This window comes from Ochotona curzoniae, unplaced genomic scaffold, assembly GCF_017591425.1.
Source record: "Ochotona curzoniae isolate NIBS_2020 unplaced genomic scaffold, NIBS_Ocur_1.0 scaffold_2476, whole genome shotgun sequence".
NCBI lineage: Eukaryota > Metazoa > Chordata > Mammalia > Lagomorpha > Ochotonidae > Ochotona > Ochotona curzoniae.
In genome coordinates, this window is record NW_024467095.1 from 10,506,824 (window position 1) to 10,528,601 (window position 21,778).

Consider the following 21,778-nt stretch of genomic DNA (forward strand, 5'->3'; position numbering starts at 1 on the left):
GTGTCTTCTTTTGAAGATGGCATCAGTCAAAATCTTTTTGGTAAGAAAAGTTCTGGACCATTACAAATTGGAAATTGTAGCTTGACCTTGGTATAATGCTTATTGTTCACTATTTGAATTTGATCTTTGCTTGACATTTAAATATATTAATCATGTGTTAGCAATGAAAGATTTTGACAGATGATTAATTGTGAGAGTGTAATAAATGTTTCATTAACTGATTCATGTAAGGTGTAATTGTCTTCCAAATTTAATAATAGTAGTCACTCAAATACATAGTTAAAATAAAACCAGATCTCTTTTAATATAAAAACATCTGATTTTATCTTGCTCTCAGAAGTTTTCTCTTATCTTTAAAACTGTATGTCAAAGTGTTATTTAAGGACATATAATATTTATTTATCAGCTCTGAACTTTATCATACTTTCATACCTGGTTGGTTACAATAACATAAGATATTAGAAAATGAAAGTCAAAGTTATGCTTCAGTAGATTTTAATTATGTTGAGAACCTGATCAAAGATGAGTTTAAAAGAATATTTTAAATAATTATTATTTTATAAAAGCAAAAAATATTTTAGACAGTAACAACAGATAAGAATTTGATACAAAGTGCAAGAGGTTTTTAAAATGGATACTTTTGCAAGTCCTCTGTGACACCAGAGTTTTTGGGTTATGATTCTGCGCACAGGGTTTATTTCCAGCCCATCAATAAGGCTGTGGCTATGCATGGCCACCATCTGGGAGACATGGAGGAGCTAGCCAATGAGTATCATTGTCTACACAGAACATCTATAAGTAGCTTTAATTTGTTTACTGCTGTTGCTCCTTACTTTCACTCTCATAGATCTTTTATTATCTTTTTGGTACATTTGTAAAACAAAAAGGATGATATGGGAATGGAAGGGGGACCTGTCAGGATACCTAGACCTCAGAGTGTGTAGTCTGAGTCCTGGCTTCAGCTTCCTGCTAAGATGTACCCTAACCAGCATCCGGTATTGTGTTCAAGTACTGTGATCCTAGCCCTCCATGCGAAAGACCCAAATCAGGTTTCTAACTCATGACCTTGGCTCGGTCCATCATGGTGCCCATTGTGGACATTTGATAAGTGAACCCAGTATATGTAAGTTTCTCTCTTTCTTTTTCTCAATTGAACATGGTTTAAAAGCTAAAACAAACAAGGAAGATGTCAGAGCAGTGGCCAGAATTTCCAAATTTTTAGCCTATCACTAAGGGTATCATCCATTTTTTAATGTGGATAATCAAATGTAAATGGTAAAAGGTATGTCATAAAAGACTTTAGCGAAACAAAGCCCACATAGCTTTTGAGCAAATACAACATCCTGTAATTGTCGTTGCCATTATATCATATCTTCTGATGATGAGCCCTTGAAATTTGTGTCTTTAAAAGCAGGGCTGTTACTGTGTCTGAAATCAGTGCAAACACAAATGATTATTAACAGCTTTCAGTTGGAGATGGTCTACCAGAAGGATGTGCTTGCTTCCCATCCCTCATGAGATACTTGAACAAGGGTGGACCTTTAACACAGAGAGAAATTCCGGGCTGAGAGTCAGTACTGTCTGTAGGGGTTTGGTAAGAAGTGCAGCTCCAAATAGAGATTGAAGTTTCCTTCATCCCTCCTTCTAGATCCTGTTCTCTGAGCAGAGTTGTCTGTTGGGTACTAAAACAAAAACAAAAACAAAAGCAACAGATGGCTCCTCTGTACAGGAATTGAACGGATTGACGTGGGAAAGCCAAGACTTCTGCTGTGGATATTGATGTTCCAGAGTAAAGGGAGCAAAGCTCTTTTTCTGTAAAGTGAAGAGCTTCTCATTATTCCGTTACTTTAGCCTACCTGTAGGCAGATTTTGTCCTAAGCTTTTGATTCTTTCTTCCATGCTCTCTACCCACTACAAAGATCTCAGGTGGTGAAGAAAAAACACAAACCCTCCTTACCCAACAGCACAAAAAACCCATACCAACAATCCCATATTCACTTTGTAACTAAAATTGGACTATCCTGTTGGATGTTTCCAGGTTGGGGGAGAGCCACAAATGTGACCATGAAAGATCAAATCAGCAAATAAACAAACAGAAAAACTAGTTCCAAAAGAGACAATGACCATTCAAGAGACATAAGCATCTTATTTTTGTAAATGCATTTATTATATTCAGAAATATGTGAGGACAGATTATATTCATGACAATGGATGCTAAGTTAGAGGGAGTGTTAGGGAATCAGAGAGCATGTCTAGAGAATACAGATTGTTGAAATTTACTCCATAAAGTTAGAAAACAATGTTGAGAAAAATCTTATAGAAAATATAGCAAGGGGAAAAATAGAAAATATGGGGGAAAGAATTCATAAGCTAGAAATTCCATAAAAGTGGTACAATATAGGAATAATAGAAATAAATATGGAGAATCAAGAAATAACATGTTATCAATAAAATAGTAGAGGATATGCCCCAGACCTGTGCAAGTATATTTGTCATCTGTTTGCTGCATATCATAATCTACACCTAGATAATATATTCGAGTTTTAGAAAACTAGGAATAAAGGTAAGATTATAAAAGCTTTAAAAGAAGAAGCAGTTGCTTTACCAAAGAACACAAATTAGATATTTGGGTGACTTTTCAGGAGCAGCACAAGACGCCACAAGACAGAACACCCTGCTCAAAATTGTAAACGATAACTTCTTCAGCTTATAGCTAGATGGGCTTCTCGTTCTGTAATGGCAGGTTAAAGACATTGTCAGATAGTTAGGAATGCAGAACATTTCCTCCCAATCTACCACCGTGTCATCTGGTGGATTAAAGAGCACTGTAAATTCTCTGACATTTTTGTCCATAAAGGGATGTAGTTTCTATGTCTTCCCTCCTAGAGTCTGAATCCATGACTGCTTGCACCAGTTGAATGAGTGGAATGCCTTTATGGCACTTCCTAACCCAGGTTTAAGAGACTTCAGTGACTTCCAGTCCCTTCCAATACTCTGCTTGAATTGGTCACATTCCACCCTCTACTTGACCCTTCCAGATAAACCCAGCCATCAGTCATCCCATCCAAGGGCATGAGAGTCATGCTGCCTTTGAATTAACATGTAATTTAAAAGAGTAGAGCATCTAAAGTTAGAAAATATTGATTTAGTTGAGCAAAATAATTAGTTCACAATGATTAACTGAAAAAGTGACTAAAAAAGGCATTCAGTTTCATAAGAGGAGAATCGTGTCTTACGGTACAGAATGCTACACATTCTCCATTCTGGTAACAGCCCCAACTTCAGAGAGCAAGTACAGCCTTTGTTCTAGGGAAATAATAGCCTTCGAAAATACAAGTTGTAGGGTGTAATAGCTGTGGTTGATGTTTTAGGATACAGGAACTAAGTATAGAAAGACAATTCAGTGAAGTTCTGGTTATTAATTGTAACTCCTGCAGCACCCCAAGAGTCACGCACTGACATCTATTCTTATGAGAAGGTTTTTGATTCCTGTTTTCACCACTCATGTGATGCATTTTATTTTAGTAGCATGGTTGCTAATTATGTTGATAAAAACTTATTATTTTCACCACAATGTGGACCGTGCTCACTGATTCTCTAAGTTAGGTGTATATAATGGAAATGTAGCAGAGACTGATGCTTTCAGATATGAAGACAAAGTGCTGTATGTCTCTGTGCATACAGACCAAAGGATGGACTCCCAGTGAAAAAAACTGAATACATCCTAACAGTAAGATGATGGACTCTCTGACAATGTCCATGCCTTCTTTGTCAGGAAGTACTTCTATAACAGCATAATGGACTTGTGACTGTTCATGAAGAACATCCATTGTAAAACCAGAGGGGAAATCAATAGAGAATGGGGCGGGGAGGACCTTGGGGAAGGGCCCAGGCAACCCCAGAACCAATGGAACTATACCATAAAACAAATTAAATTTTTCTTTAAAAAAAAAAAAAAGAAAAACAGCTTGCATTATATGAGTATCTTTGGGTGACTAGACTCTAAAGCCAGTACTTTTGGTACGCAGTGGGAAAGACTATTGATAATTGAATTGATAAATAAAAGGCAAGGCCCTTTTCAGATCAGATTGGGAAGAAAAAATAAGTGCAGTGACCTCAGATGCTTCTGTACTTGATCATAACCAAAAGGCCGAGAAGCAAGACTTCCAGTCGGGTGTCCTAAGAAAGTCAGTTTTGGTAGAGGTGGGTGATGATCTGCAGTGAGGAGTCATTCCAAATGGTTGCACACTATGAAGGGTAGGAACCCATGCAGACAATATGCAGATGCAAGAGGAAGGAAGTAATAGACCTTCAGGTTTCTATTCTTGGAGCATGTCAGAAACTAGTTTTATTCCCAGGATTACAGTATTTAAAGACATTTACCCGTGTTGAATCTTCCACCTATTTTTTGTTCCCTTCTTTTTCATACTGATTTCTATTTATTAAGACAGGCAGCAAACTGGGATGAAGTATTTGCAAAACATATCTGATAAAGAATTTGTATCTAGACTTCTCAATAATGAACAGCTAAAAAAAAAAAGCAGCCCAGTTAGAAGATGTAGCAAAAAAAAAAATCACTGAAAAGGATAGACAGATGGCAAATAAACACATGAAAAGATGCTCAACATCATTAGTCATTAGGGAAATGAAAATTAAAACCATAATGAAATATCACTACACAACTTTTTAGCTAACATTGTTAACTTGACAAGACCAAATGCAAGGATTGGGGACTTTGGATCATTTGTACATTGGTGGTAGAACTGTAAATGCTGCTCTGGAAAACAGGTTGGAAGTTTCATGCTTTAAAATTTTTTAAATTTATTCTCATTTGTTTGAGATGAAGGGACAGAGAGAAGAATATCCCATTTCTGCTGCAGTGTCAGGGCTGGATCAGGCCAAAGCTTGGAGTCAAGAACTCAGCTGAGGTTTCTTTCCTAGGACTCAGGGAGTCAGGGATTAGAGCCTTCAGCTTCTGCCTCCCTGTGTGCGTCACCAGGAAGATGAATCAGCAGTGGAACTAAGGCTCAAACTCAGGCACTCCAAAATGGAATGTGGGTGTCTGGGTGTCATTTTAACTTCAGTGCCAAATACTGAGTCCTGGCAGCTGTTTATAAATTTAAACTTGGGCCTGGCGATATAGCCTAGTGACTGAGGTTCTCACCTTGCAGGTACCGGGATACTATATGGGTGCTGGTTCATGTCCTGGTGGACCCACTTCCCATCCAGGTCCCTGCTTGTGGACTGGGAAAGCAGTTGAGGATGGTCCAAGGTGTTGAGATCCTGCACCCACATGGGAGACCAGAAGAGACTCCTGACTCCTGGTTTCAGATTGGCAATGCTCCGGATGTTGCAGACATTTGGGCAATGAATCAGCAGACAGAAAATCTTCCTCTGTGTTTCTCCTCTTTATATATCTAACTTTTGAAATATATATATATATATTATATATATATATATATAAAATTGCAGTTATCACGTGACACAGCAGTCTCTTGCTGTTCATGGGCCCTGCAAGGACTCATGGCTACTACTATGCTTCTTTCAGTACCGAGGGCCCTCCCAGCTCTGGGAAACTATGTGATTCTTAGAAAATTGAACCAGAAATAACAAGAACAAGGTCTTTACATTTGAGACCAACATTGTGATGCAACAGGTTAACTCATCACTTTGGGATACTAGCATCCAGTGGATCACTGATTCATGTCCTAGGTACTTGATTTATGATGCAATTTCCTGCTAATGTGCCTGGAGAAGCAACATAGATGTCCAAGTATTTGCCCCTGCGACCCCTATGGGAGACACAGATGACATTCCAAGCCGATCACTTTGCCGCAGCCCTGGCTTTTGTGTGCTTATTTGAGGAATGAAACAGTGAATAGAAGATCCCTCTCTGATACTCTGCTTTTCAAATAAAATAAAGCTTGAAAAAAAAAACCACTTTGTACTTAAGAGCTCAAGCATTGTTTATGGATATTGAAATTTCCTTATCACTGAACTAAAATCAATATAAACAAGGTAGTCCTTATCTCCGATAAAAAACAAAATGGTTCTGTTGTATTGCTGACTTCTTTCTCGGTGTCTTGCTGACTAGTAGCCGAAGAAAAGGGTTTTCTTACACATTCATTACATTTAATACAAACTAAAAAAATATGAATCTCTTCTCTGTGTTACTCAAGATTTTTCCCTTGACTGACTTGCACCCTAGGCACTTAGCATCTGTTCTGACCCATTCTAAGTTCTTTGTGTGCTCTTCCATTTCCATTGTGGTATTATCCCATGCTTCATCTTGGCATTGTAGCTTCTGCTTTTCCCAGTCTTTATTTCCAATTTCTCAGTCTTTGTGTGAGCAAATTACTAATGTATTGGTTAGTTCTATTCTTCTCCACTGCAATCTTCAAAATGTCTCCTTTTCTTCCTAAGAAGACCTGTTCTTACGGTCCACACTGCATATATGTTCTTCCATGTCTTGTCATAATGTTCTTTTCTGTATAAAAACCTATGAAACTCCTCTGCTGGCATGAGAAGCTCAATGGACTGTGGCTTACACAGTTGCCATACAACATCCTGCAGCTGCACATGTTACCGTTGTTGACCAATACAAGAGTTGCCAGAGACATTATTAGGCTGTTTTGTTGGTCACTTTAAAAAAAGATAGTGCAATAGCAATCAGTTAATAGAGGCTTAAACAAGGGAGTTTATTTCCTTCACACACAAACATCAAGGTAATAGATATACAGGAAAGGGAATATGGTTAAGGAGTGCTCCTTTCCAAATGCTTGTTTGGGAGCCAGACTCCTTGTTATTCCGTAGTCCTTAGGGCATTTCTGCAGTCTTCATGGTCCAAAAAAAGCTAAATGGCATACCCCTTGCTATTAATCACATGATCTGGAAGCTGTACATGCAGCTTCTGCTCATACCCCTTTGGCTGGAATAGAGCCATCTGGTCACAACAGTAAGGGAGACAAGAAAAAACAGTCTTGGCTTAGAAGCTACTCTTTCCCTTTTGCTACCACAAAAGAAAATGAGTGTGAACACTTGGGGTGTAGCATCTCATCTTGTATCCAGGCAGGAAGTGGAAAAAAGAGCAACAAGAACAGGATTAAGAGTACACTGATTTCCTGGGACTTGTGACAAATGAAGAGACAATGTGGGAAATGGATGTGGACTTGAGCAAAGATCAACTAGGGTTGATGATTAGAAAACCAGGTGTGTGGTTTATGTGTAAGAAAATGACATGTTCAAGGGGTAATAGTGTGTAGTTAATGAATGAGTAATTATTCAACACCATTTCCTAACATACTAATTTGATACTAGCATTAAGGATATAATCAATATGGACAAATGTACTCTTTCTATTTCCAGTTAAGATCCAGTGAGAGATGGCATTGAGTGTAGATAGTGAGAAAGGCAAAGTCAGGGCAGGCATGAAAGGCATTGCAGAGGCAGACCTCTGTGATATTGGTGGAGAGTGACTGTGGAAGCTAAACATGACCTGGGAGTGTCTAGCATGTTTCCCTAGGGGAGTATGTTCATTATAACAAGTATGGACATCTAAAGCAGCTAATGTCACTCTGTGACCTGCTCTGTTTGTTTGCTTGGAGTTTGTGGGAACAAGGAAGGAAAGAAAGTGAGCTGTCTTTAGTTTTTGACTGTTTGAGTTTGAAATATCAAAGCAATATTGAGGTGACTGTGTTCACAAGAAAATCAGGGGCTGGCATTTGGGCACAATGTGCCAAGCCACCACTTGGGAAAACATATTGGAATGCCAATTTCAGTTCCAGCTTCTCTGCTTCCAACACAGCTCCTTGGTAACGTACCTGGAGACCCTTCAAAATGTGGTTCAGGTGCTTGTGCATCTGGTATCCATATTGGGAAAACCAAACTGAGTTTCAGGCTTTTGTCTTTAGCCCGGTTGGGCTCTGGCCATTGTGACCAGTTGGGCAGTGGGTCAGAAGATAAAAGATCGTTTTCTCTCTCTCTCTGTCACTTTGCTTTTCAAGTAAACAAGTGAATCGATCTTTTTACAAAGGAAATTAAATGTTTGGTTGCAGGTCAAGAGAACTCTTAGAACTTTAAGGAAAAGCAATTTTGATATCTTGATGTCCTTATTATAAGTCTAGTTGTGAAAGGCATGGGAATGTCAAGGTTATGTGTGGAAAGAGCCAGATTTGGGGAAGATCTATGTTTCTGGGAGAAAGCAGCAAGAAGTAGAAAAGTCATCTCGAAAAAAAGAAGAAAAAAAAAACCAAGAGATCTTCAGTGGTGTTTTTCTTTAGAAATGATTTGATTTATTTGTTTGAAAGGTAGAGTTACAAAAGATCGTCCATTTGCTGGTTCAGTTCCCAAATGGCTGCAAAGGAGAAAATCAGGATGCTGTATGCTTGCTTTCATTCAGATGACAAATGTCCATTTATGTTTGTGGGCTACAGGAAACTCGCTTTGTATTTAAGGTTACTAAGCAGAAAGTTGTGTCTGTTATTTTAAACCTTAAAAGATATTTTTGTCTTTTATTTATCTGAACTGCATAGCAACAGAGAAAGAGAGAGAGAAGCAGAGAGAAAGAGAGAGACTCTTACATCCACTGGTACACTTCCCAAATGTTGACAATAGGCAGGGCTGGGTCTAGGCTGAGACCAGGAGTTTGGCGCTCTGTTCTGGCTTCCCAAATAGGTCATGGTCATAGGGACTCAAATACTTAAGCCAACATTGCTGCCTCCAAGGAGGTACCTTACCAAGAGCTGGGTTGGAAGCTAAGGCAGGTCTCAAACTCAGGCACTGCAGTACAGGATGTGAGCACCTTGATAATATTACTTCTTTCTTAATTCGTTGTTAGCCTCTGTGATTTTATAATAAAAAGTCATTTATAATAAGTGTGCACTTCTGTTTTTACCTAACAAGATTAGATTGAGAAATCAGTAAGTGTAAGTAGGTGATTATCCATTCCAATGCATCCGCCTTTTGACTCGGTTAATTCCCACTCAGGAAATGATCTTTTCGTACAGTATAGTGATTTGTAATTGGAATCTAGCCAAGTTCTTTTAAACTGTAGAAGCTGAATGCAACTGATGTACAAGGACAATGATATTTTATTTGTTAAAATTTGGCAAGTTGAACTAGCATGAATTATGGCATTATTTCTGAATATACTCTTAATTTTCTTTATATTGATATTGGCTTCATAGTTCTGATACATTTGGATGAACTTTCCATATGAACAAATGTTTGAGTGATCTGATTAAGCTTCCTAATGAATCTGTTGTATTTTGTGAAGTTGTTGCCAAGACATTTAGAACTCAGTTAAGTTTTAAAAAAAAGTAACACATTATCATTTGAATTTCAAATATGGCTTAGATTCTGTTCAGAAAACAAAACTAGATGGTGATTATGATTTAGTTTGCTTTTGAAGACTGATAGCATTATTGATTCACTATCAGTATATTTAATATTTAAGAAGATCATATATTAGGTCTGGTATGCATGAAATCAATAGCAAATTTATAATTATTCATTTACAATTAGTATTACTTATTAATAAAGTTGCTAGATATGGAGTTGAATAGTCAAATTACTAAAACCACAGGAAACATTTACTTTAGTGAGTATGTGTAAAAATCTGTGGCTATTGTAATCTGTAATTAAAGTATATCATATATTTGTCATGTATAATAAATTGTTTCAAGGAGTGCAGGGAAGGTTGACAGGAATACAAATTTTCCTTACCATCAATGGACATAGCCTGCCTTGAGGATTAGAAGAAATGCATATGTGATGGAAATTTATGTTATAATCTCTTTAAAGAAAAAGAATATGAAATATGACAAAAGCTGAGAATGTTGATGACTTTATGAAACAGAGGATAGTTAATAAAGCATCCCCTTGGCCCACAGATAGGATTCGCATGGCATTAAAGGAAGGTCAGTGGACAGTCTCAACAAAAGTACTGAGCAAAGCACCTGCTCTCAATTTTCAGTCTACTAGATAGCTGAGGGGCGGAAGATTGGTCTGGTTGATCATGATGGAGGATGAGGAGTATTGTGAAAAGAGTGTGTTATTGGGAAAAGTGTGTGTACAAGGATTTTGATTCATCAGTAATAGGAGCTGGTGGTGATTATAATGATCACCATTGTAATTAGATCATCCTATTTCCTATGTAGTTAGCAGAGCCTCATAGTAATAATCTTTCTGAATTGAGACAATGAGTCAGCGGTTCTGTGTCTGACCTCCAGAGGGAAGGTCAGTATGGCTGTGGGATGTGGACTTGCCATTCATGAAAGACCCAAAATGAGGGCTTCCAGTGTTACCTTAGAGTGAGAAAGTTACACTGATAAGGATGATTACTAAGAAATATCCAACTCTGCTTCTACTTCTGCACCTCACCATCTTTAATAAATTGTGGAGTATGTTTTATGATGATAACTCTATTTTGTGCATGGCATATTGCATTGCAGTCTTAAATATTGAACCATGTTGATCTCTCACGTGCAGACATTTCAGACAAGCCATAAAGTACATAGCTATGTGGTGGCTGCCTGCATTGTTGAAAACGGTGGGAGACTCAAACCCTGAAGACTCAAACCCTCAGAGGCCCTTCTTGACCTCTGAGAAGCTTTGTCAGGGCCATGGTGTTCTCTGGTATGTACAGAGAATTACCATTTATTAATGATTTGTAGACTCTGCAGTGATCATTCTAAATGATGTAGTTTGAAATGCAAGTACTATATAAATAGTTCATAGGATTTGTGTTAATCCGGTATAACTCATGAAATTTACTTTTAATTATGAAATGCATATTTTGATCTTATTGCCTGAAAATTAGAATTTTTCTCCCAAGAGAGGGTAAAGAGGCTTCATTCAAATATGCTATTGATAAAATGTGTTGCATATGAAAATGAATTTCTGTTGTCCAATGACTCTTCAGAGTTTGCCGTTGTTAAAAGCAGCTAACACAGGACAGGCAGTTTGTATGTAATAGATCTGATTATCTATGTTGTATATAAATAAGAAATTAGGTTTTAGGTATGTGTTTTAAAACCCAGTCCTAGTGTAAGGTAACTTAGTGTCAGAGAGGTTGGTTCAGAGAATCACCTGTTTGTGATGGAAGATCCACTGACAAGCATCTCCAGCACAGAACAGTCCAGCTTCACATTAGCGATGGCTTCCACTACCATTACACGCTGTGTTATTTCTGCCATCAATCACCTTTGGTTGTGCTTGAGCCATTACACAGTTTTTGAAAGCTTTGCTTGACAGTTAGCCTATTCTTATGTGTTTAGGACTAGATCTTGTTCCTTAAGTCCTTAAACACAGAATGGAGAAGGAGACTGCTGTGGTCTTGTTAATGCGCTTCTAAGCTGTTAAGTCTCTTCCCCCGTCCACTCTGATTAGTCTCTATCAAGCTGATCTAGAACTTAGCAATTAAAGATTGGTAATGGAATAATATTTCATCTTCAGGACTTTTCAATTTTAGTGGGATCTTTGAGAAGATTCAGGATCTTTCCTGGCAGGACCTACAATGTTTAATAAATCTCTTCAAATGAACATAATGCTTCCTAAAAAGTTTTAGACAAAGATAAGATTCTACTTGTGAAGACATCTTGAACATCTGCCCATGATACCCATTTTCTGGCAATGTACAGTTCATGATATCGGAATGACTCCTTCTCTAGTACAGTGACTCCAAAGTTGAAAATCCCATACAAGGGGAAGATCTTAAGGTGCTACCATTAGCATCTTCAAAGACTGGCAACCCTAGAACAGGTATTCCATGGGATAAAATTTGGAAAATGCTAATGCAGGTTAGTAGAGTCAGACATAACTTTGGCACAATTGGCTGAGAAAAGCAAATGGGAAAGGACAGTCTTAAATTTTTTATGTAGTTCTAAAGAAATAACTGTCTTGATTCAAATAGAGTTGTCATTCTGTTTTCAAAAATAGGTTTACTGAGCGGAATACAGTGCCTTGTGAATACCTGTCAGCTCTGATTATCTTTCTTTCTGTCAAGAGTTTAAAAATAAAAGGGACACTTGTTTTTGTCAGAATTCAGCTATTGCTTTATTCTTTTACATCTTTATAAATACTATAGATTATTTAATTATGCATATATATAAAACACTTAATTCTGTTAGATAATTTGTGCAATCTTTTTCTTGAACTTAGGCTTGTTACCTTGCCCTTGCAGTATAGGGAAATAAGAAAGTGATAAAGAAATCTTGAAAAGAGGACCCGGCACAGTAGCCTAGTGGCTTAAGTACTTGCCTTGCATGTGCTGGGATCTCATATGGGTGCTGGTTCTAATCCCAGTGGCCCCACTTCCCCTCCAGCTTTCTGCTTGTGGACTGGGAAAGCAGCAGAGGATGACCAAAGGCCTTAGGACCCTGCACCTGCAGGGGAGACCTGGAAAAAGCTCCTGGCTCCTGGCTTCGGATTGGTGCAGTTCTGTTTGTTGCAGCCACTTGGGGAGTAAATCATTGGACAGAAGATCTTTCTCTTTGTGTCTCCTCCTCTCTGTATATTTCCCTTTCCAATAAAAAAAAATTTTTTTGAAAAACGAAGAAGTCTTGAAAAGAAATCTTAATGATAAATTTTCATCTTCCCTATCAGTGAGTTTGATGTATATTTTTCCTCACTCTGGATTGTTATTTTGTGTTAAAAACTTTTGAGTGTTCCAGTAATAGTTGAGATACTTATCATAACATTGCATGGCATTTTATTTACATGGAATTTATAATAAGTGACCGAAGGGAAACAATGTAGAAGATCAGACATATTAAGCATTATAGCAAGTCTCAAGGTTTTCTTGAGGTAGATAATGTTATTGCTTGATTTATTTTTTTAAACCAACTCTAAAGGTATATTCCAATCCACTAGTCATGGTGTCACTGCACTGGAGGGGGTGTTGAAGATTGCATTTCACAAATAAGCCAGCTGAGGCTCTGTGAGGCTATAATGTTTGACAGAGAATCAAAACTGAATTTCCCAACGCTGAAATCTGAGCTTTCTCCTTGGTATTTTTTTGGTATTTCTCATCTGTCTTTAGATTTTGTTAGCCGGGACAGGCTTCACACAGAGGAAAGTGGTGGACAGTCTCTAAGGCAGGATTTGTAAGATATCGGGGTGTCAGAATGCATCCAACAGTATAGCTGAGACAGCGCAGGCCTGTGGGATCCTGTTGAGAAGAGGCTCCAGGAGGATGCGGAGGGTCTCTCGCCCAGAGTTTACTCTTGCACCAAGGAGTCCTTGGATGTGCTTTTGTGCTCTCCTTGATGATAGGCAAACATCTGTGCTCTGTCTAGTCATCCAAGTACAGATAGCACTCTGTATCTATTCTCTATTTCAATAACGCTTTGACCAAGTTGCTTTGTTAGATTCCTTGAACTCTTTGCTCCAAGACATGACCTAATTCTGAGTTGTGTTTAAACTATTGTTTTACTAAATGTATAAGAACCATAACCCTGGAAATAAACTTTGTCAGTTGCCCAAGAGAGCACTGTCCTCCCATTTCTTTTCAATCACATCTCCTCCCCAGGAACCCACAAGGTTAACTTGCAACTGGAGCCTGAATAAGATCCCACAGGCTTCTTCTGTCCCAACTATCCTTTTGGATATATTCCAACTTCTGGGAAAGCCCTAAAACAGATTGCTTCTCCCACCGCCTTTATGATGGAACAAAGACTCCTTCATACCTTAAAGGGTTTTTAATCTCTGAAGGCATCTTGTGAAATATGAATATCAGGAAAATGCCTTCTAAATCCTTACTGGGCTAAAAGTTTATCTCAGTGTGGAAGTACTCAGACGGGTTTCAACCAAAAGAACTTAGAGCTATGCTCCAGGATAAGGAGGACAGAGGAAATGGGTTCTAAACTTTGGCTGTCTTGCAAGTCAAATACAACCAGGTAGAAGGGGGTCTTGCTTTGGCTTGGCTTTTAGAGCTTAGTCTATTTTAAATGAAGGAGATAATGAAATGAATTCTTTTTGGATATAGTAGTAGTATATACTGCTCATGAGTTTTCAAATACAGATTTATTTAAAAAAAAAACCCTAAACAATCACATAGAGTTGGTTTTGGTCACTCTAGGATGCCATTGTGTTAGCTCATTCATTATATCCAACAATCTGCCTCATTTTTGGCCTAGTAGGACCACCTCTGGGGATCAGAGCCTTACTGGGACCTCATACCTGTTTAGTTCCAGAATTTTCTACTGAGAAAACTAGCGAAGGCACAAATTTTTATGTTCTATGTACCTTCCTTCCTCTTATATCATTGCTTATGTAGTTAGAACTTGACTTTGAGTTACCGATGCGCTATCTAAAGTCACGTTGCCCTAAAGAAGACTGAATCAAGGACTTCCTTGTGAAGGCATGTATTGGATATGTGGTCTTCTTCAGTTTCATACCATTGGCTCTATTATGTTATCAAGGTCAGGCTTTTGGAGTTCAGCAGCTCTGATACATCTTTATTACTTTGAACAAACTTGAGAATTATACGGGAAAGCCCACAATGTTGTTTTGAGTTTTCTATTAGGATTTGAAATCAGATGCAGATATAAATAAATTTGCAGTTACCACAAAACCTGTTTTCACTGGAACATTTAAGAAACTCTTTGAAAAAACAATCTCACAGAATGTTTCACCTCCAATGTCTTACTAAAATGTCCTCCTTTCAGTTTTTAATTACTCTCTTTATAAATTGCTCTCTTTATATGTAGTCCGCTATCTGTTTCCTTAAGAAATGGCAAAATAAAAGTTAACTGAAGATATTTATTATTTTAGACATTGATTACAGAAAAGGCTTGACTCTTTAGATGGAGAGAGTGGCAGATTTTGCTTTAGTGTAGGGCCTGTTTCCTTGTATCAAAAACAAGGAAAATGATGGGGGGGGTGGGGGAGGGCGGGTCGGGAACCATAGGAGGACCAGACTCAAGAGAAGGGATTCCATTTTCATTGCAAAATATCCGAATGACTGCTTATGAGATGTTTCTACTAATAAGTATTTCTCATGAATCCTAGAAATACCATTGAGGTAGTGCTCTAAATACTGTGAAATTTCGGATTTTTTTTCAACCTCTGAAATACTGCTTAATCTTTCAATTGCTTTTTTAAAAACTAAAAATAGTATTTTTTTTCCATTAAGTGAAATCTTAATGGTGGTTAGTCAACACCCACATTTTATTTTAAACATAGTTATGTTCCAGGAATGAAATTCTAATGAGTTATTTTATCAGGTCAATTCTTACCAGAATGTTAAGCTATGTTTTCCTAAGTCCTGCATAAACCGTGAACAATTGATTCGATCTGCCAAATGCAGACTTAAGTGTAAGCAAGAACTGTTAATTACACATATGATTTTACCAATTTGACTGTCGCAAAAGCCAATAATTCAATTTTAAAAGTTCTAATTTAGGTTAATTTCTCATTGACCATTAGTGTTGATGGGATTCATCAGACAACCATCAATTTTTCACATGCAATTGGAAGTTCTCACTCTGTTGTGGATTTAACAATTGGAAAAGCTTGTCAATGTAAATCATTAATTTTTGAAAAGTAATGAAATTTCACAAATAGTTCTATTTTTAGGAACACATGAATGTATAGAATTAGAAAAACAGTGAGAAAAGCTAGGTATCAGTATGTTACTAGTAATTGTTTTTGCATGGTGAGATTAAGGGTGATTTGGGGAAAAATAAATCATAAAAAAAGAAAAGCAGTAGCAAAGTCCTTAAGCCATTTTTTTTTTTAGTGTGTGTAATATGTAAGCAATTTGTACATTCTGTGCCAGAGATGGCTAAAATGATTAGCATATTCTGTTCGGACCCATGTGGATACTCTTGTTGTACACATATATTCTGGAGAAGTTGAATGGAAATCACAGGGAACTCACAAAGAACACCTTCCTGGGCCGCACCTTTGGTCTGATATTTGGTCATTTCTCATGTAAGACCGAGTGTTGGTCTTACAATGTCAATGATCAACTCCAAATCTGCTTTATTTCCTGTGTATACTGACCCATTTGCATGCATTTCTAAGCAGAATTGCTATCTAAAATAATATTTCTCTAATTGCTTAAAATCTCACACATCTAAAGATAAAATATTTCAGAATTTGTGAAGTTATAGATTTTTCTGTTTTTCCTAAGCAAAGCTTTGAGTTTTCAGCAATAAACCTTAGAAGGATTTATGGAAAAGCTTTAAAGATCAAAGAATAACGAATAACTGGAGGGTTCTACGGGGACTTTGTTCCAAACTTTAATTTATGCAAACTGGGGTTAAGTACATTTTTCTTTCTTATAGGAAAACAGGAAGTGTTTGGTGTAGATAACATCATTTTAAATAAGATTTGTTCCTTTCAGCAGTTGATAGTTTGGTCTGCTTATTTTTTGTGTCGCAGTTTATCATGGATGTACAGCCTTTTAGAAAGACTCAAAATAATTTTGAGGCGTCTCCAACAGTTACTCTTAATATTACTTATATTTTTATTTGTGTTGATTAAGAAATATTGCAAATACTAAAACCAATCACAACAAGGCATAAAGTAGTGGTCTGACTTGTACTCCTAAACATGGTCTAGATTCCAGCATCTAATCTCTACTTCTGGAAAATATTAATTTGTATGTGTTATACTTATAAAATGTAGCTAAAATTATCTCACTGTTTTAAAATGTCATCATAATTAAGTTAGAACATTTTAAAGTACTCAGAATAAGGGTGTAAAGATAGACATTAAAAAGATCCAGTTCATTATCCTATCAAGAAAGTACTGATCCAGTGCATGTGACTATCGGGTAGATAATGTCTTTCATTTTTCAACTTTCTTTGGCTTATTCTGAATAAATTTTAGGTCTCTGCCTTCTGGTGTTCTTGTTTTCATAGATGTTCTCTGAAGTATTTGTTGCGGTTTTCTTTTTTGAGTGTCTCAAATAAAATGTCACTGTTTTCATTTTCCTACCTAGTTTTAAATGAGGAACAATTAATTAAAATATACAACAGATAGAATAATGAGATTGCCTTCACTTTCCACATAACATTGGTTGATTGAACTTTTACATTTCACAGAGGCAATTAAATTGCCCAGTAAGAATGCATTTAGCTGTAAATTTAACAGCTCATGAACTAATGGAAAAAAAATCAACAAATTGCTTGGCCTAAAAATGACTTACTCTAACTGCTTCTGTACTGTCTTCAATTATAAAAAAAAAATTTTTTTAAAAGATCTTAGGAGGAAGGTTCCAAAAGGAATGAAAATAGAAAGGAAAAAGAAAGGAAAGGGGAAGATTGGGAAAAAACAAAAGGAAAGAGAGAGGGAGAGTTACACTCGTAAGGCAGCAGAGGCAGACATGCTGCTGGGGGGCAGAATTTCGGTGTCAGTGTCATAGACCACATAGAAATCCCACCGAATATTCTGTAGTGGTCTGGGTGGGAAGTCCTTCTCACAGTTTGATTTCGAACATTATCTTTTCTACTTACAGTGGGCATTGGATCCCTGGAGCTCTCTGTTATGGCTTCTTATCTCAATCTAACATTAATTCTATGCAAAGCAAATGCCTGGGCAGTTTATTTTTAGTAGATCACATGATTTCTACAGCAACATTTGGGGTCAGCATACTAGTCTTCATCATCCCTTTCAACTTACAAAAACAAAATACAGGAAACAAAACAGATGCAATATGGGAGCTTAGTGCTGAAGTTAGAGGCTGCTTCGGATGCCCACAGTCACATCAAAGCACCTGGGTTTGGGTCCGGCTTCCGCTTCCAACCCTGTTCTCTACCAACCTGCACTCTGGAAGGCAGAGCATGGCAGCTCAAATGCTTTGATCTGGCTTCAGCTGGGCCCAGCCCCAGGAGTTGTAATTGTGGAGTAAATCAGTTGATGTAGGTTGTCTCTCTGTCTCTTTGTATTTCAAATAAAATAAATAAAGCAAATATGAAGAAAACTTGGTGAACATTTTTTAATAAAGAAGAAAAAGGATGCTAAGAGCAGTAGATGATTTACTAACGGTGACACATGTAGCCTTTTGCCCTTAAACCTTGTAAAACACGCAAGCTACTTATATAAACAAAACCCACACACTTCCTGCCATATATTGTAAAAAATGTCTGTTGTGGCTATCTTTCAACAAATAATTGTTCAGCTAATTTAAGAAATAAATTATGTAAGAGATCATAGTTGCTCTTTTTAGTTTTTTTTTTAATTTTGGATGAATATTAACTACCTGTATATTTTTTAAAGAGTAGCATGCAATTATGCCGTGAACTAACCTTTCTATTTCCTTTTTCCATGGATTTTAGTTACTCTACTTTTCTGTAGAACCTGAACTGTTTTCAGCCAACTGTGCTTTGGCACTCAGCATCTACCCTTCCCAATACCTCTTCTAATTGCTATTTTAGATTCATATCGAGTGTGTGTGTGTGACTATTACTTCCACACAAGGAAGAGAACATGAGATATTTACCTTTCTGTGTATGGCTTGTTTCATTTAAGATGATCTCCAGTTTCATTCATTTTGTAGCCAATGTAAGGATGTTACTTTGTGGTGGTAAAAATTATATTCTGTGTATATATGCCACATTTTCTTGGCTCCTTCTTACATCCGGGGATACCTAGGTTGGCTGGTCTTGGCTTTTGTGAGTAATGCTATATTGGGCCTGGCAGTGCAGAAGTCTCTTTTATATGATAATCTCATTACCATTGGATATATTCCTGGAAGTGTGATAGTTGGTGCATAGGACACATCTGTTTTTAGATTTGAAGAGCTCCCATTCTGTTCTCTACACTGTTTCATCGTGCTGATTTACACTCACATCAAATGACTAAGGGTTCCCTTTTCTATATAAGTTCACTAATCTTTTTTGAACAATATTTTTTAGTAATAGCCATTTAACTGGAAGAGTGGTAATGCCACATCATAAATTTATTTATATTATTTACATTGCTTTGATGCCTCACCTTTTTTGACATATTTGTTTTCAATTGGTGGGTTTTCTGAGTTTTTGGAAAGTCTCATCAATTTTCATACTGATTTAATATTAACACAAAAAGAACAAATTCAGTGGAATTCATAGATACAATTCTAAGGAATATTATAGTTCCTCCCCCTCATCCTCTTTCATTTTCTTCCTTTTTCCATACCTAATTGCTGTTCCAATTCCATGGAATTATACATGTGTTTGTTTTCTCCCCCAGTAGAAATTTTGCTTCCCCACTAGTTTAGAATTATCTATATGTTTTCAAATCAATGTTATTTGTCATGTTCATTTTGAAAATCTTGTAGCTTTTCTTTATGGCTTGTACTTTCATTGAACATGTGGCAAGGCAATATGCTGTATCCCATCGAATTTTTGTGGAAGAATTCCTAGCTGTGTTTAACAAAGGTGGGCTAAGGCTACTTGTATCAGAATAACCTCGGTGCTTGTTAAAATGCACATTCCACATCCTTCAGGCCCAACCCTGGAGAGTAAATCAAACTTTGAAAATCACCAATTTATAGATGCAGATTTTGAGACTACAGAATCATTTATTTTCATGTCAGTATAAATTCTCTTGGAAAAAATCAAAATGTTACACATTTTCGAAATCTCAGTTGTCATTTTTTTTATTAGACCATAAGAAATACACCAACATATTGCTACTATGTTGATAAATCAATTTGGGTATTCATGAAACTATGCCTGAGATGACAGCTGAGAAATGAAATGGTGATACATGGATAACCCTTGACGACCTGAGGCTAAATAATCCAGAAACAAAAGAAAAACATCATATAAGTCGACTTATTTGGGACACTCAGGATCGATATCTTAACATATATGTTATGATCTAATCACCCTTATCAAAAGTTTATCATTCATTTTTTAAGAGGAAATAACTGACTGAGCTGGATATAATGAAATGTTTAAGATTATTTTTCTGTCATGTGTGGTCTGCTTGGGGATATGAGCATTATGTTTAAGTACATAAGCAACAATGTAGCAAATGGAAACTTTCAAATGTGATGTAATAGCAGGGTGGAAGAAACTGAAGGCTGTAAGATTCTTCAAGCATTCCATGCTCTTTGTTGGTGGTGGTGTTGGTTTTCTACATTTAAACTGTCACTGCGTCAGTTCTGCTGCATCCATCCATTGCAAAATCCATTTTCACACTTACTTTGAAATTATTTTCCCTTTTTGCTCTAGTTTGATATTTTAGATTTAAACAGGACATTATATTATGGAGCTCAATGTTACTGAAAATACTAGTACATAAAAGAAAGTCACAATATATAGGGAAAGCAGAAACACTTAATTTACATACCTTCAACTGATCCTGGAAACTACATTAGTGTGTGTGTGTGTGTGTGTGTGTGTGTGTGTGTGTTTGTATAAGATCTGTAACAAAACTGGTTCACTGGGAATGACACACCGCCCGTTGCTGTGCTAGTGTGCCTCTTGAACTATACCAACAAAATAGCTGAAAATCAAAACTGCCATTCAAAGCAGAAGGGGCTCTCCTGGAAGACAGTGTGACATCAGCTCAATATGTTGCTTCAGCTGACTCTAGCAGAAGTCATCTAGGCGATCTCATCCTGAAAATTAGCTTTCTGGATCAAGATAGTTTATTAGTTGGCAGTTAAGAAATTCTCTGTGTGTTTTCCAAGGCTAAGGTTAAGGTGATAAAGCAATTGAGCCTTTTAAACTTAAAGGAAGGTGGAGGTGAAAAAAAATAGCCATTCAAAAAAAACAAATAATTGAGTCTCTTTGTTAACAGGCAGGAGGTCAGGTACACACAGCCACAGCAGTAATGCAGTCTGCATTCTAAACAGCTGAGTCTTCGGCTTGAGAGTGATTAGACTGGATCATTGGGAACTAATTAAAATGAGATTTTTATTTAAATGAGACAGTTTGAAAAAAAAATAATATGAGATTCAAACATAGTCATTCACCATACCTTTTGTGTTTAATTCTGCAGTTACAACTCTAACTTCCTGACCCTTAAAAATTAAATCATTTTAAGTGTTTTTAAAAATCTATAATAATTTTACAGCAGGATATTGATTATGTGATTAGATTAGTAAAACTACAAGTAGATAGACCTTTTGTGTATCAGAGTTAGTAAAAATGAAATATCTTCCTTCCAACATTTACATTAGCTACCTCTTTATCGTAGCATTCTTTTGTTTGTTGTATTTCAAAATTGAGAGCCTGGAGTTACAATAATTTAGGTAATTGAAAGTATAAAAGACAGGATGTTCAGAAAATTTTATTCCTCTATGCAATACTAAACAGTGTAAGGGAAAATGATTTTGTTTTTATCAGACCAAAAGCAAACTTGTGTGTTATCTAGCTGACAAATCATCTCTGACAAGAGTTAAGTGTTCCAAATAAGTAAGAGGCAGTTCTGAAGGAACTCTTGGAGAAGAAGATTTGAAGAAGACCAAGAACACATCTTGGGTTGTGCTGAAAAGAACTAGAGGGAGTTATCCGAGTGCCAGCAAGCAGCCTGGAGGGATGGGCGTGTGCTGGAAAAAGCAAGACTAACAGATGGCCGTGGTGAGAAAGAACTGATAAAGGGTGGGAGAGACACGGTAGGCATCAGTAGTGCTTCAGGGCTGTACATTTTAACATAAAGCTGAATCAGAGGATTTTTATGAGAAGTATTTACTTATTTTTATTTTTAGAAACAAATTTTAAGGAGTAAGGTTAGGCTTTTTTTACAAGATTGAAATAGAGTTTAATAATATTATAAGAATCAAAACATCTTTCCATGTCTCATTCTAATACATGGTTCTATTACATATAAAAACCCA

The 21,778-nt window shown here is 36.8% G+C and overlaps 1 protein-coding gene and 1 long non-coding RNA gene across 3 annotated transcripts in view; both read left to right on the forward strand.

The window, feature by feature from the left end:
- The window catches only part of IMMP2L (inner mitochondrial membrane peptidase subunit 2), a 691,058-nt gene that overhangs the window by 412,468 nt on the left and 256,812 nt on the right, over positions 1–21,778 (forward strand). The gene's annotated exons all lie outside the window — the stretch shown is intronic.
- On the forward strand, positions 3,618–12,402 carry LOC121170963. Its single transcript, XR_005886072.1, has 3 exons — positions 3,618–3,703; positions 5,108–5,109; positions 12,390–12,402. It is a non-coding gene; the product is annotated as an uncharacterized LOC121170963 (long non-coding RNA).